This window comes from Diceros bicornis, unplaced genomic scaffold, assembly GCF_020826845.1.
Source record: "Diceros bicornis minor isolate mBicDic1 unplaced genomic scaffold, mDicBic1.mat.cur scaffold_108_ctg1, whole genome shotgun sequence".
In the NCBI taxonomy this organism is placed as follows: domain Eukaryota; kingdom Metazoa; phylum Chordata; class Mammalia; order Perissodactyla; family Rhinocerotidae; genus Diceros; species Diceros bicornis.
This window is the reverse complement of record NW_026691022.1, coordinates 977255-993412: the sequence shown is the minus strand read 5'-3', so window position 1 is coordinate 993412 and position 16158 is coordinate 977255. Positions and strand designations below refer to the sequence as shown.

The following is a 16158-nucleotide window of genomic DNA, read 5'->3' as shown; positions in this document are numbered from 1 at the left end:
TTCTTGGAGATGTTGTATGGGATGTTCCACCCTGGTTCATTCTCCTGTGGCGTCTCTGTTGCTTTGCTGAAGAGGGCAATGGCTTTCCCCGCCATTTCTCCTTGGATTGGCTGGCTCTGGCCTGAGATTACTTGGGCGTGGGGTGGGGGGATTGCAAAGCCAGAGAGTGAAGGCAGTGTGGGATTCATTAAAATGAAAACCCACAGAGTTTTAGGGGGGTCCAGTGAGTTGAATAATTGAGGTATGAGATGCTCGCTTCCAGAGCCCCCCCGCTTCTCAGATCCCCCTCATTTCTGGAGGATGGCATGAGATGTTTCTCTTGTGTGTTCTCTTGTGTGTCCTGGGACCCTTGGAGCAGAACTTCTGCCTGTTCAGTCACCTCCCTGGGGTTACTCCTAACCTCTGCTTCTCTCCTGGAGACTTGCCGTTCATCCCTGCCCCACTGACTTATGGAGGTCATGGGGTTGAGCCCCCTGGGGTCTCCACCTCACCCAACTCCATCGTTGACTTCCATTCTTTTTTTTTTTTTTTAACAGTTTTATTTATTTATTTATTTTTTGGTGAGGAAGATCAGCCCTGAGCTAACATCCATGCTAATCCTCCTCTTTTTGCTGAGGAAGACTGGCTCTGAGCTAACATCTATTGCCAGTCCTCCTCCTTTTTTTTCCCCCCAAAGCCCCAGTAGATAGTTGTATGTCATAGTTGCACATCCTTCTAGTTGCTGTTGACTTCCATTCTTAATTTGGTTTAGAGCAGAACCTCTCAGGCTCGGTGCTCCTGGCATTTGGGGTTGGATACTTCTTGGTTGTGGGGGGCTATCCTGTGCATTGGAGGATGTTGAGTAGCATCCCTGGTCTCTACCCACTAAGATGCCAGTGGCCCCTCCCCTCTCCAAGTCATGACAACCAACAGTGTCTCCAGACATTGCTAGCGGTCCCCAGTTGAGAACCACTGCATTCGGGGAGATAAATTTTTCCCTGTCTAGAACTCCTACCCAGCTGGGTCTCTGCTCCCTCCTCTCTGTTCGGGGATGTCCATGCACCCAGAAGCCTTTCTCTTTTCAGCCTATAAACACTCAGTACTCTCCCAAACCCCATTACCCACCACTCCCCTCCAGCCTTCTCCTGCCAAGCCTCCCCCTGGCAGGTCCTCACCACCCTCAATCTCTCACCTTTCACTCACTGCTCTGCCCATGGCAACTGGCTTGTGTCTCCATCACTTCACCAATGGCTCTAATGAAGGTAATCCCTCACCTCCCAGCTGCGTCTCTGCAGCCTCACCCTAGTTGACCTCTTTGAGTTTGCCACTGCCCACTTCCTCCCACTGGAAGGCGCAGTCTCCTGGCAATTTTTCACCATGCCTGGCTTCCTCCTGGTCCTCCCTCTTCCCTTCCTCTGTTCCCTTCCTGGGCTAAGATGTTAGCTCTGTCTTTCCTAGAGGACCAATCCCTACTCTGACCCTCTCTCAGCCCACTTTTTTATTTACACATAGTCAACCGCCTTCATCTAGAACAGGGGCCAGCAAACCACAGCCAGCGGGCCAAACCCTGCCCACCCATGCCTATTTTTGTAAATAAAGTTATATTGGCACGCAGCCACACTCTTTCCTTCATGCATCATTCGTGGCTGCTTTTCTGCTCTAACATTGGAGTTAAATAGTTGCGATCGCTCGGCCCCCAAATATTTATACTTTGGCCCTTTCCAGAGAAAGTTGGCCCACTCCTGATTGAGAGCAAACTCCTTGAGGATCATGATGACATGCCTGATAGCTTGCGTGGTCCCTGGTACAACATGCATGAATCAAGTTAAATGAAATGCCCAGGGATGTTGCGTTTTCCCCTTTGCAGAGAAAGCCGTATTAAAGAAATTTCTACTATTTGCTGTGCTGAATATATGGGTTCCGATGGTGAGAAAATAACAGTGATGTTCCCTCATAAACTGTGTGTGTGATCTTAGGATTTAGTTATTTAAATTGACATCTTGACGTTGAATGAGGATTCCTTGCCGTTGGTCCTGTCTAGAACCCAAAAGAAAGTGGTGTCTGCTAGGAAATTTTCTCTCAAGATCCCCTTGTGTTAATTGCTATTAAGAATACGTCAGAGATGGCTCGGTTTATGTTTTGTGATCGGTCTTTATGTTTTGTTAAGTTAAAATAACGAGTAATGCATTTTCATTGCAAAAAAAATTTACAAAAATATAGAGAGGGAAAAACAAAAGTTCTCCTGCAACAATTTATCCCTAAAACCATTTCATTTCTATCCTGCGAGGTGACTGTGCTATCAGTTTGTCTTTTAAAAAAAAATTTATTTTTTAAACCATACAGTGAAATTGAATTTTTTGGTGCACAGTTTTATGTATTTTAACCCATGCATAGAGTCGTGTGGCCATCCCCACAATTAGAACACAGAACAGTCCCATCACTGCCCAAGCTCTCTCTGGACGCCCCTTAATTATTAGACCATCCCCACCCCTAATCCCTGGCAACACCGATCTGTTCTCCATTCCTAGTTTTCCCTCTAGACTTTAAAAAATATCTTATAATTGGATTAATATTCTTAAAATTGAAGTGTTTAATTTAAGCACTCATACGATCCTCATTATTCACGGATTCCATATTTGCGAACTCGCCTAGTCGCTAAAATTTATTTGTGACTCCAAAATCAACACTCCAAGCACTTTTGTGGTCTTTCCTGGACATGCGCAGAGCAGCAAAGAACTCGAATCGCCCACCAGCACGTTCCCAGCTGAGGTCAGACACAGCCGTGCTTTGCCGTCTTGTGAAGGCTCGTGTCTTGTGAATTCCACAATCCTCAAGGATGAAAACAAGTGTCCTTTTTCGCGATATATTGAGTGCCATGTTTTCTGCTGTTTAAAATGGCCTCTGCCCATTGCTGAAGTGCCCATCTGGTGTTAGTACAAGAATAATGCCAAGAAGACTGTAAGGTAGGTGCCTTATGGAGAAAATAAGTGTGTTAGATAAGCTTCGCTCAGCCACGAGCTAGTGCTTAGTGCTGCTGATCGTGACCTCCAAGTTAATGAATCAACAATGTGTGACGTAAGGTATCCTAAAACAGAAACACACATAAGACAGGCTTATGTATTGATCAAGTGATGAAAGTATTGTGGCCAGAGCGTTGCAGGAACCTAACCCTGTATTCCCGCTGGGGACAGTGGTGCAGTATTTGCTAATTCAGTGTTTGAGGAGACTTTATAGAACATAACTGCTGCAAACAATGAGAATCAGCTGCCCGTAGTTTCCTATCACTGTGGTTTAAAAGTTGTGAATTTGGGTTTGTCAGTGCCCGCGTAGAATCCTTTGGAGTGCATTCGCCCTGTTTGTCCTATTTTCATCTGTGCTCAAGTCCTTGGATACCTCTTGGAAAGTTCATGAGATGGCACCAAACCCCTGGCTCGTGTTTCAAGGAGGGGTCTCTCGTGTTTTGCTGACCCTAGGGGCCAGGGGTTGCCCTCTGGCCTTCGGGACTTTAGAAGCGTATTTTGCTCCCAGCAGAGCAAGATTTGCTGTTCTGTATCCAGTCTGCCCAGTGCAGACTGGATATGAGTTCCTGTTGGAGGTCAAGGCAGACTTGGGGGGATTAAAATTTGATTTCCAATCTGGGGTTTTCTTCCAATCCATCAAGGTGATGGTGTCACATCACGGTTTACGTAGAAGCCTCTGCTGTGTGTTCAGGAATAGCAGCCTGCTACCAGGAGACTCTTGCTTCTCTCCTGTGCCTTTGTGGAAAGGTGGAAAACACAGGTACTTTCCAAAAACTGCATTTGTCAACAGTGCAGAAACAATGGTTGTACCCAAAAGGATAAAGAGAGTAGGGCTACAGTTGTTTTGTGACAGCTTTTCTATGATTTCTTGTCGCCAGTCTGTTTTCAAAGATGTATCCTGTTTCCCTGCAGAAGATCAGAAAAGGGATGAGTTCTGAGATGTTCCTTCCCCGATTACATCCAGTTGCATTGTATCAAAGTCACATGCTACTTTTTTCTTTTTACAAAGTGTCTTTCCGTCTTGCAAGTGTCCTCTTGGTTTTTGTTGTTACTGTGTCTTCTGTGGCACTCTGCGTCTCTGTGTGTGTACATGAGGAGGTGGGACTCCATAGATGGCACGGAAGCCCCTTATGATCCTGTGATTTGATGTGCAATGTCCTGAGGATTACAAAACTATGGACTCAACTGGAGAAATTAACCTAGAGGTTCCAGAGCTTTCAGACAGGCTTATAGAAGGTGTGGGTGTCAGGGTGGCTGTGGGTTTTTGGTCCTCTCTCTAGTTCCCCATCCTTAAATGTTGGGTTCACCAGAACCTCCCCCTTTCCATCCATTTCTCCTCTCGGTTGCCCTGACTTCTCCAGCTGTATCACCTGTTGTCACACTTCCACCAGCATCCACCCCTCTTCCCAAGCTCCAGACCCACATCTTCCCAAAGCCCACTGGACCCACATCCAGGAGAATCTCAAAGTCCTCACAGACTCAACATGCCCCAAACTGAGCCAGTTCTCTGTGCCACCCCAAACTGGTCCTATCTCAGTCTCTCCACTTTCGCTAACAACTGCCCCTCACTGCTCCCTCCTCTCCTCCACCTTCCTGGGGACCAAGTCCCGATAATGCTAATTCCCTACTGTCCCGACGGCCTTGGTCCTTTTCTTGTACCCATCTCCTCAATCAGCTTCCAGGCCATGCCATATATAGGGATGGTTCCAGCATGCCCCATTCAGTATCGTCTCCACTCTGCTGCCCAATGGGTTTTTCTACTTCCTGCTTTGGTCCTTCTGCAGATGCCAGCTAACTCCCTTCCCCTGGCATCTGAGCCTGGCCGCAGCTATGTGCAGTCGCACTTCTCCAAGCTCATGGCTGCAATTCCTTAGGGTTCCCTCTTCTTCATGCCTCTGCATTTTTGCATGTGCTTCCTGTGCCCCAAGCACACTTTTTCCCCCCTTTTGCCCATGGATGCCTGCTTTTTCCTCACGGAACGAGGTCAGAGGCTTCCTTCCTTCCCTCTCTGGCTTCATCATCCGTGCCTTCTCCTCTTTCAATACAGACTGGCTGTATCCTTCTGGGTCCCCTGTGTCTGTATCCATTGGAGATGTGTTCTAGTGGATCGTTGGCTACATGGATAAATGAAATCACACTCCAAGTGTGGGTCGGGGAAGGCGTGTTTGATGGCATATTTGTGAAAGCAGGAAGCGAAGTCTCACCCAGAGTGGGCAGGTCCTAGAGGGGATGGGATGGCTTGAAGTTAGGAGCAGAAAGTTTGGCTGGAAAAGAACTGCTGTGGACTGAATTGCGGCCCCCCCAATTCATATGTTGAAACGCTAGCCCCCAAGGTGACTGTATTTGGAGATGGAGCTTTTAGGAGATAATTAAGGTTAAATGAGGTCATCAGAGTAGGGGCCTAATCCAACAGGATTGGTGGCCTTGTAAGAAGAGAGAGAGATCTTTCTCCGTGCATGCACCAAGGAAATAGTATGTGAGGGCACAGGGAGAAGGCAGCCGTCTGCAAGCCAGGAAGAGAGCCCTCATGAGAAACCGACCATGTGGCACCTTGATCTTGGACTTCTAGCCTCCAGAACTGTGAGAAATAGATGTCCGTTGTTTACCACCCAGTCTATGATATTTTGTTGTGGCCGCCTGAGCTGATTAAGACAAGAACTGAGATCAGAATTGGCTTTGAAACACAGCAGCTAGGGACCCTGGCAGATAAAACAGATGTGGGTCCAGCTTTCTTTGAAATTCCCGGGGGCCAGTCCACCATGCTTATGGGGTTCCTTCTAGGGACAATCCACAGCCCCGAAGAAGGCATCTGATGGTGTTGATCCTGGGGCAAAGTGCTTAGTGGAATGGGTGGGGCTGAAGCCTGGGGGCTGGCAGGGGTCCTGCGGGAGAGGTGGGCTGGGTTGGGTAGATGGTATGTCTGTCCTACTCGAGTCCCCTCCACATCCTTGGGGACTTGGTTTAAAATGCAGATTCTTGGGTCTGGATCCCAGAGATATTGATTCATTTGGTCTAAAGCTAGCCTCCCTCCCCGTGATTCTGATTCTGATGGTCCACAGAACACACTTTGAGAATGCGTGTGTGATGGCTAAGGGCACGGGCACTGGTGTCCTAGGGACCTGTGTGTGATAGGCTGCATTATGTCCCGGCAAAATTCATGTATTGGAGTCCTAACCCCCAGCACCTCAGAATGTGACTGTCTTTGGAGACGGGCCTTTAAAAAATTAAGTTAAAATGAGGTCATTAGGGTGAGTCCTGATCCAATGTGACTGGTGTCCTTATAAGAAGAGGAGATTAGGACACAGACACGCACAGATGGAAGACCATGTGAGGACACGGGGAGAAGACGGCTGTCTGCAAGCCAAAGAGAGGCACCTCAGAAGGAACCAACCCTGCGACGCCTTGATCTTGGACTTCTAGCCTCTAGAATAGGGAGAAAATAAATGCCTATTGCGTAAGCCACACAGTCTGTGGTTCTGTGTTATGGCAGCCCGAGCAAACTAATACACTGTGTTCAAATCCCAGGTCTGTCTCATCCTTGCTCTGTGAACTTGAGGAGGACACGGTCCTCTCTGAGCCTCTCTTTCCTTCCTCTTCTAGAAAGTCCGTCTTGGTGACATGCATACAGTGTTTTGCCTGTTGCCTGCGCCCCAGCCTTGTGCACTCCCACCACTCAGGGTATTTACTGCCCCTCTGTGTCCAGCAATTTCCGGTGGAGTCCGTTTCACCCTCTACGGCTGTCTTTTCTTCCTGGTGTGGCTTTCTTGTGGTTACCCACTGGAATCCTGTTTTTTCGAGCTCATCTCCTCTGGCAGATCCGAGGTCTATAGAATTTGTGGGTCTCTTCTGGCTTTTTAATGTCCCTGCCTTGTGAACATCACGGGTCAGGCGTCTGCCTTTCTCACCCGAGGAGAGAGAACCCTACGGGGACACCTTCGGTTACATCTTTCCCAGGGCTTTCTTTGACTTTCTCATCTCCCACAGCTCCTTGCTGGCTCTTGGTTTGTTCAAAAGATCCGCTTGGTACACCCTCCAAGATTGATGACATTGTGCCAAGGTTCCAGAAAGATTATGGTCTGGATGGTGAAGGTCCCATCATGGACCTCTTCTACCTCTGGGCCACAGATTACACTATTTTCTTCCTCTGTTCTCCATCTTTGATGGTCAGCTGTTCTCACCTGCATCCCTCTGTTCTCAAGTACCCAAGCATTCACCTCAGGGCCCCTGTCCCTACTTGACTGACCTCTATGGAGGCAGGAGGAACCTCCTTTCTGCTCGACTATCATCCCTTCATCTGGGCTGAAGACCCAGTCTCCTCAGGTCTCCTCTCTGTGGGCTATTACTTCTCTCACCAACATTTTTATTGAGAATTTTCAGGGAAATGCATCAGCCTCCCACCTCCCATCCATCCATACACCTCCCTCAAGCTAAACCCCTCCACCAGCCACACTGGCTCCTTCCTTTCACGAGGCTCCTGGAAAGAATATCCTGCAGCCTCACTTCCTCACCTCTTATTCATCTTTATTTCCATTTAATTTTTTTCTGACTTTTTGATTATGTGATCCGGTCCCAGATCCAAAATTCACAGCTCTGAAGGGTGCTGGCGGTGAAATTCTTTTTCTCTTCTTGTCTTTTGCCTACTCATTTCCTCTCCCCAGAAACCACCAGTGTTGCACTTTTTTCTTTTTGGTGCATGTTTACCCTCCTAGAAAATAGCGTTTGCATATTTAAGCTAATATGTATATCTATTGCCTGCCCCCCATTTTTACATAAATAATAGCATATCACACAGACTTATCATCTTGCACTTTACTATTAACAACATATCCTGGAGATCTTTCCATATCACCCATTAGGAACTTTCTTGTTCTTTTTTATAGCTGCATAGTATTCCACTGCATCAGCTGTCAGGAAACTATGGCCCATGGGCCAAGTCTTTGTACCTGCTTTTGTACAGCCCCAGAGCTCAGGATGGTGTTCACATTTTTAAATGGTTGGACAAAAATTCCAATTATTATATCATGACACATGACAATTATATGGAATTCAAATTTCAGTGTCTCTAAATAAAGTTTTATTGGAGCACAACCATGCTGTGTTGTCATGGTTTTAGTGCTACAAAGATAGAGTTGCGACTGAGACTGTATTACCCACAAAATGGAAAATATTTGCTATCTGGCCCTTCCTAGGAGAAGTTTGCTGACCCCTGCATTATATCATTGGTTCTTGGACCTCAGCCTGCATCAAGATCTGCTGGAGGGTGTGGTAAAATGCAGATTCCTGGGCCCCATTCCCAGAGTTTCCAATCCAGGAGGATCAGAATGTCTAACAGGTTCTCAGGAGATGCTGATAATGCCGGTCCAGGGACCACCCCTTTGAGAACCACTGCATCACGTGGATGAACCGTAATTGATTTAACTGATCCCCTTTTGATGGACAGCTATGTTGCTTCTGGTCTTGGGCCATTATGGACAGTGCTGTATTGAATGACTCAGCATCAGAGTTGTATTGCATGTGTGAACCTACTTGTAGCAGATTTCCAGAACAGGAATCTCTGGGTGCTGTAGGGCTTCAACTTTGTCTATCTTGATAGTGCCCATGCCCAGCATGATGCCTGGCACATCGGGATGCTCAGCACACATTTGTTGAATGAATACAGGAGTGATTTCCACATGGCTGACTTGCTGGCTCCAGATCCTGCGTTAGCATCCAGGTCTCCCGATGCTGCCACCTGCCGCAGCCCCTCCATTTCTCCTTTTTTGCAGAAGTCGATTTTAAGAGCCACTCTTACAGGCAGATGCAGAATCTTAAGGGTGTCTGATACCTTGGTGTGCCCAGCTTCTAATTTCTGAAGGTAATAAATCTGAGAATTGGTCACACATAGCTCAGAGTGGAGAACTAACAGGCACATGGGTCCAGACCGCAGTCCTCATCCATTCTTCATAGCTTTTGATCATGCAATTGTCATCATTTTCAGCGAGGAAACCGTGGCACCCAGAGACTGAGGGTGTGGCCCAGCATTACGCAGCTGGCAGGTGCCAGCTCTGGAGTAGGAAGCCAGATCTGTTGGGTTGCTAGTGTGCCCCAAAATTGGTACAGGTAGTGGCCTGACACCCGAACTCAAGGCTTGGTGGCGCTGGACCCCTGAATTTTGGAGGACGTGGTGTTAAGGCTAGAAAAAATGCAGAATGGAACATGTGACCCCAGACTAGGTCACCAGGGAGCGTTTGAAGAATGCTGAGGCTAAGGAATGAGTACATTCACGAGTGAAAGCAGAAAGTATGAAATTCTTAGCATTGTAAAGGAGTTTCAGAATCTTCTAGATACCTCTTTCCTGCCCCTCACACTCCTCTTTTGCTGCTTTCATAGTGGAGAGAAAACCAGGAGGGAGGAAACACTTTCCAGGACATCTCTCATGCTAGCCTTCTCTCCTTCTTGAAGAGTCTCAGATTCCTCTGGTCGAGGGAGAAATTCTAGACCAGCATTGTCCAAGAGAACATTATGCTTTGACGGAAATGTTCTGTATCTTGCTATCCAATATGGCGGCCACTGACCACATGGGGCTCTTGAAATTGTGGCCAGTGCAACTGATTTTTACTTTACTTTAATTTAATTCATTTAAGTGTGAATGTAAAGTTTCATTTAACTTCAGTTAATTTAAATGTTAAAAAAAATCAGTGCTTGATTCTGTTATTGGAAAACTCTTTATTCTGTTTGGAACAACTTGGGGATATGAATCTACATTTCCAATGATTCATGTTATGAAATCTGCATAGACAGACCGAGTATTTCTGATGAAAATTTAGCATCTGAATTGAGACACGCTTCAAGTGTAAAACACATGGCATTTCGGAGGCACAGTGGCAAAAAAATCCTGTAGAGTATCTCATTAATAATTTTTTAGTATTGCTTCCATGTTGAAGTGAAATTTTTGGATCCATTGGATTAAATAAAATGTATTTCATTTCCTCTGTTTCTTTTTATCTTTTTAGAGAAAATTTAACATGCCATCTGTGACTCACATTATACTCATATCAGATAGTGCTTGCTCTAGACCCTACAAACCCTGGTCACCCACAGTGACAAGCTATAGTTTGTCATCGCCCTTGACCTTACAACAAAGTAGGCAGAACTGAATAATTCTTTTATTTATTTATTTATTTGGTGAGGAAGATCAGCCCCGAGTTAACATCTGTTGCCATTCCTCCTCTTTTTGCTGAGGAAGATTGGCCCTGGGCTAACATCTGTGACCATCTTTCTCTACTTTGTGTGTGGAATGCCCGCCACAGCATGGCTTGATAAGGGGTGTGTAGGTCTGCGCCCGGGATACGAACCCACAAAACCCGGGCTGCTGAAGCGGAGCATGTGAACTTAACCACTACGCTACCAGGCCGGCCCCAGAATAATTCTTATTGCACTGTTTGTGGAGGTTTTAGTAGTGGCGTCACCTCCTCTGGGAAGCCCTCCTTGATTGTTCCAGACTGAGTCAAAAAGCTTGTTTTTATGATCTCTTCTAACCCCTTGATGGGTGGATATTTGCTGAAAAGTATCTTTTTGTAAGGTGCACTCACTCGATGCTTCATTGGGCATCTATCTGAAAGAACACAGATGGTAAAACTGAAACCTAGCATTAAAGCATAGAATTGCATTTGACCGCCAGGTTGTATCCTAGCACCACCACTTAAAACTCAGCTTGTGTGAGTCACAATTTGATCATCACAAAATAGGCATGAAACTGGCATCTCCTCTAGGCGTTCTTCTTAGAACTCAGCGAGAGAACGTGAGTGCCAGAGAATGGACCAAGTGCTTTACGTAGTAGGTGTTCAGAAAATATTAGTTGTCAACGAGGTCCCCCTCCTCCCTCTCCTTCTCATCGTCCTTCCCTACCTGTGTGTAGAGTGGCTATTAGCCAGGTGCCACTTATTAAGAACTTGAAGCATCCTTTTGTTCCCACCCAGAGATACTAAAAGCCAGCAGAAGCCTCTACATCTATTTTTGGCACCATTTCTAACATCCTCTGGGTATTTTCTGTCCCAACAGTATTGCTCTATTGTCTTAGACTTATAGGGACACATATGGCTTTAATGAATTGAGTTAGATTCATTGGAGATTTAAAAAAAAAAAGCAATTCTTCATTGTCCCCTACTATTACCATCGTTAATTTTTTATAACAACTGTATTGAGATATAATTCAAGACCGTACAATTCGCCCATTTAACGTTTACAATTCACTGGTTCTTAGGACATTCACAGGGTTGTGCAACCATCACTACAATCAATTTTAGAACATGTTCATCACCCTCAAAAGAAATCTTGTACTTCAGCCATCACTCTCATTACCCCTCCCCCAGCCCCTGGCAACCACTAATCTGTTTTTTGTCTCTGGATTTGTCTGTTCTGCACATTTCATGTAAGTGGAATCATACCACATGTGGTCTTTTGTGTCTGGCTTCTTTCACCAAGCATGTTTTCAAGATTCATCCATGTTGTAGCATGTATCGACACTTCATTCCTTCTGATGGCTGAATAATATTCCATCATATGGATGTGCCACATTTTGCCTATCCATTCATCAGTTGATGGACACTTGGGTGGTTTCCACTTTTTGGCTATTATGAATCATGCTGCTATGGGCATTCATATACAAGTTTCCGTGTGGATGTATGTTTTCATTTCTCTTGGGTATCTACCTCGGAGTAGGATTGCTGGGTCAGATGGTAACTCTTTGCTTAGCCTTTTGAGGTCCTGCCAGACTATTTTCCACAGCAGCTGCACCATTTTCCATTTCCACCAGTAATGTATCAGGGTTCCAATGTCTCTACTCCTCGCCAACACTTGTTATTGTCTGTGGTTATGATTGTAGCCACCCTACTGGGGGTGAAGTGGTACCTCATTGTGGTTTGGATTTGCATTTTCCTAATGTCTGACAGCTGGTTAATCTCTGAATGCACCTTCGTATCTGATTTTGGTCCTGCCACAGCCTGGGGAGGATGGCGGGCAGGTGTTGATTGCATTTGCACCAATTTCGTGTGTGTGTGTGTGTGTGTGTGTGTGTGAAATATAGAGTGTTAAGGTCAGACTGTTTTCTCTCTAATTTGTGCTTCTTTTGCAAGTTATTCTCAGGGTGGATTTTTAAGAGGATTTACTACTATTCTTTAGAACAAGCTGTTTGCCTCAAAGATGCTGGGGGAAGGTTTAGTGTCTTGGAATAAAAGAAGTGGGGGTTGCAAACTGAGCCTTCCATTCCAGGTGCTGAGGGCTGTGGTGTGTGTGTTTTGACAAGGAGAAGCTGCCTAAAGATTTTGGGGCTTCCTGGGAGGCATCAATGGCGTGGTACCTGTGGAGACCTCTGTCTGTGGACGCTGTGGATGTGACTATGGCCGGAAGCCTCAGACCGGGCTTGGGTGGCATGAGCGTGTGGGAACGGAACTGGCATCGTGGTCCCCTCAAAGCTGCTCCCAGCTTCCCAGTGAGTGTGTGTGCGTTTTCCCCTGATTGAGCCTAATCTGTACAGAATGTGACCCAGGAACATTGCTGCTTTGTTTGCTGTGCTGTTTTCTCTCTAATTTGTGCTTCTTTTGCAAGTTATTCTCAGGGTGGATTTTTAAGAGGATTTACTACTATTCTTTAGAACAAGCTGTTTGCCTCAAAGATGCTGGGGGAAGGTTTAGTGTCTTGGAATAAAAGAAGTGGGGGTTGCAAACTGAGCCTTCCATTCCAGGTGCTGAGGGCTGTGGTGTGTGTGTTTTGACAAGGAGAAGCTGCCTAAAGATTTTGATTTTGATGAACGTTAACTGAGTGTAAGGGACACAGGAGAAGGGAAAGATCCAAATATTTATACGGAGGAAAGGAAATCAGAGGAGGCTTCCTGGAGGAGGTGGCATTCGAACTGGATCTTGAAAGATGGTAGACTGGATTTAGAAAGAATGAGCTAAGGCATAAAGGGCTTTGACGGCCAATGGGGCTATGGCTACCCTGTCCGGTACAGTAGCCACTAGCCACGTGTGTCTATTTCCATTGAAATTAACTCAAGTGAAATGAAACATTCAGTCCCTCAGGCTTATTTGTCACATTTCAAGTGCTCGAGAGCCACAAATGGCTGGTGGCTTCCACTGTGAACGGCACAGGTACAGAACATTTCCATCATTGTGGAAAGTTCTGTTGGACAGGCTTGCCGTAGAACAAGAATTGCCAAGCAACACCCCTAGGGCAAAACTCCAGCTCACCTCACCGCCTGTTTTTGTAAATAAAGCTTTATTGGAACACAGCCGCAGACACTCAGTCACATGTTGTCTCTGGCTGCTTTCCGGCTACAAGGGCAGAGTGGAGTCGCCTCGATGGAGACCATCTGACCACAAAGCTGAAAATATTTACTATCTGAGCCTTTATAGAAAACGGTTGCCCACCTCCCGTCTGGGGAAATGAAGGCACAGAGCCTGAGGATGGCTGTGATATTTTTTGGGAGAAATAAACAACAATAAGATAGTTGACATTAATTGAGCACCTACTGTAGTTGACATTAATTGAGCACCTACTGTGTACCAGGCTCTGTTTGAGTGCCTGCATGATTTCACTCACTCCTCCTCATAGGTCATGTTAGAGGGGAGGACACAGCCTCAGAGTTGTACGAGAGGTGTGGCCAAGCCAGTTTAGCATGGTGAAGGGGATGGAGGGGCGGAACCCCAAAGGCTGTGAAAGAGAAGTGCAGGGTCATGGGGAGCCATGGAGGGTGTCAGAGCCCGGAAGGGACCACCTTCAGGAGAATGGGCACGCAGGGTGTTTGTGCCGGGGAGCTCAGACTTGCTGGGAAGCCCTTGCCACCCCCAGATAAAAGGTAATTAGGCCTTGGCTGTCTGCCTGGAAGGAAGGAGGGTTGGGAAGGAGAGTCAGTGAAGTGGGACCAAACATTCAGCTCTCCTGGCCCCACTTCTGATGTGGGCACCTTGATCCCCATAAATCCATTTCCTGAGGATCTCCAACGCTGACTCACTGCGGATGGCTCCCCTTTCTCCCGCCCCTGCCGCATTACTCAATCCCCTGTGATCCCAGTGTCTCCATTGCATCATATTTGATGTGCTGATTTTAAAGCTTCTAACAGGTACTGCCAAAGGAATTACTTTCTTTGCCTTTCGAAAGTAATGACTTAGGCACGGACACTCTACAGAGAAAGCCACTCATCAGGGCTGGCTATAGAATTTGTGGAGCCCAGTGCAGAATGAAAATGTGGGGCCGGTTGCTTAAAAATGATTAAGGATTTCAAGACTTACGGAAGAGCGTTAAGCCAAGTCCCCTTCTGAGTGAGCGTGGGACTCAGGTCGCACGTCCACGAAGCTGGCCCTGCCACTAATTCTTGTAACCCACTCACGGTGTGTTTGCTCACCTGCCTTGCTTCCTCCTTGTTTTCACTTTAGTGTGCCCCGGCATGGATATCCGGAACAACCTCACGAGGCTGCACGAGTTGGCCAACGGATCCATCGTTGAAGGACATTTGCAGATACTGTTGATGTTTAAAACGAGGCCTGAGGATTTCCGAGACCTCAGTTTCCCCAAACTCATCATGATCGCTGATTACTTGCTGCTTTTCCGGGTCTACGGGCTGGAGAGCCTGAAGGACCTGTTTCCTAACCTCACGGTTATCCGGGGCTCGCGCCTCTTCTTCAACTACGCGCTGGTCATCTTCGAGATGGTTCACCTGAAGGAGCTTGGCCTCTACAGCTTGATGAACATCACGCGGGGCTCCGTCCGCTTCGAGAAGAACAATGAACTCTGCTACCTGGCCACCATCGACTGGTCGCGCATTCTGGATTCTGTGGAAGATAATTACATTGTGCTGAACAAGGATGACAGTGAGGAGTGTGGGGACATTTGTCCAGGCACTGCCAAGGGCAAGACCAACTGCCCTGCCACCGTCATCAACGGGCAGTTTGTCGAGCGGTGCTGGACTCAGCCACTGCCAGAAAGGTACGCTGGGGTGTGAAGGGCTCTTAGCCATTTCTCATATTTCTTAGAGAGACACTAGAGGCATTCACTAGACCAGGAGGTGGCAAAACTTTTCCTGCAAAGCCTCAGGTATTAAATACTTCAGTCTTTGCAGGCTATACGATCTCTGTTGCAACTGAGCATGGCCATTGTAGCAGGAAAGGCAGCCACAGGCAACACAGAAATGAGTGAACATGGCTGTGTTTCAATAAAAGTTTATCTACAAAGCCAAGTAGTGGGCCAGATTTTGCCAACTCCTGTGCTAGGCAGTTGAATGTTACTCTTGCTTGAGAGACAGGTAGGAGTGGATGGGTATGGACTTTGTTGTAGAAAAATAAGTTTGTTTCTTATCTGATTGTAGAAGTAAGATTGATCATGGTAGATGTTGGGAAAAAGGAATATGTAAAGGAAAAAAGCAAAACAGTAATTTTTTCTTCCACAATTATTAGGAGTACTTCCTTCTAGTGGTTCTGTTGCATCTTAATTTACTTAACTTTCCCTGTGGTTGGGCATTTAGATTATTTCCAGTTTTCACAAAGAGAGGGAGGAACATTTTTGGGTCAAAGCTTTCTCGAGCATTTGTTTCTCTAGGTCTTGCTTTTCCAGAAGTGAAATTTCTGGGTCAAAGGTTCTTGATGCCCTTGCCAAATGGCTTTCCAGAAATGTTGTACCAACGGGCTCTCCTCCTAGCTTTGGCCGAGAGGGAGCACCTTGGCAGCTTCGAGTGTTTTTTGAAAAATCTTTCAGAATTTACTGGAGGGCGGAGCCGATGTGTCGTCATTGTTTCTATTTGTATTTCTTTGATTGCTATCGGGGTTGAACCTTTTAAAACATGTTTGTTTATCATTTGGCTTTTCTCTTCCTGTTCCTATCTTTTGTCTGTTTATCTTTTAGTACCTTAGTGGTTTTGAAATATTCATCTGTATACAGTTACCATAGGTGAAGGCAGCTAACCCTCTGCCAATTACATCCTCTGACATTTTTGTTCAGTGGTGAAAATGCTCTGAATATCAGTTGCAGAGAAACTTAAAACGTTCATGGAGTTCCGAGCTGGATTTTTGCTTGCCTCTCATGTGACTTATGCTTAGAAAGTCCCTTCCTAGCTATAGAACGAATATTTCTTTCCAAATTTTCTATTTCAATTTTAATTATTATCATTTTTTGTGTGTGTATGAGGAGG

The 16158-nt window shown here is 46.2% G+C and overlaps 1 pseudogene; it reads left to right on the top strand.

The window, feature by feature from the left end:
• The first annotated feature begins 14421 nt into the window (after positions 1 to 14421).
• On the top strand, positions 14422 to 15880 carry LOC131402462 (insulin receptor-like; annotated as a pseudogene).
• The last annotated feature ends 278 nt before the right edge of the window (positions 15881 to 16158 follow it).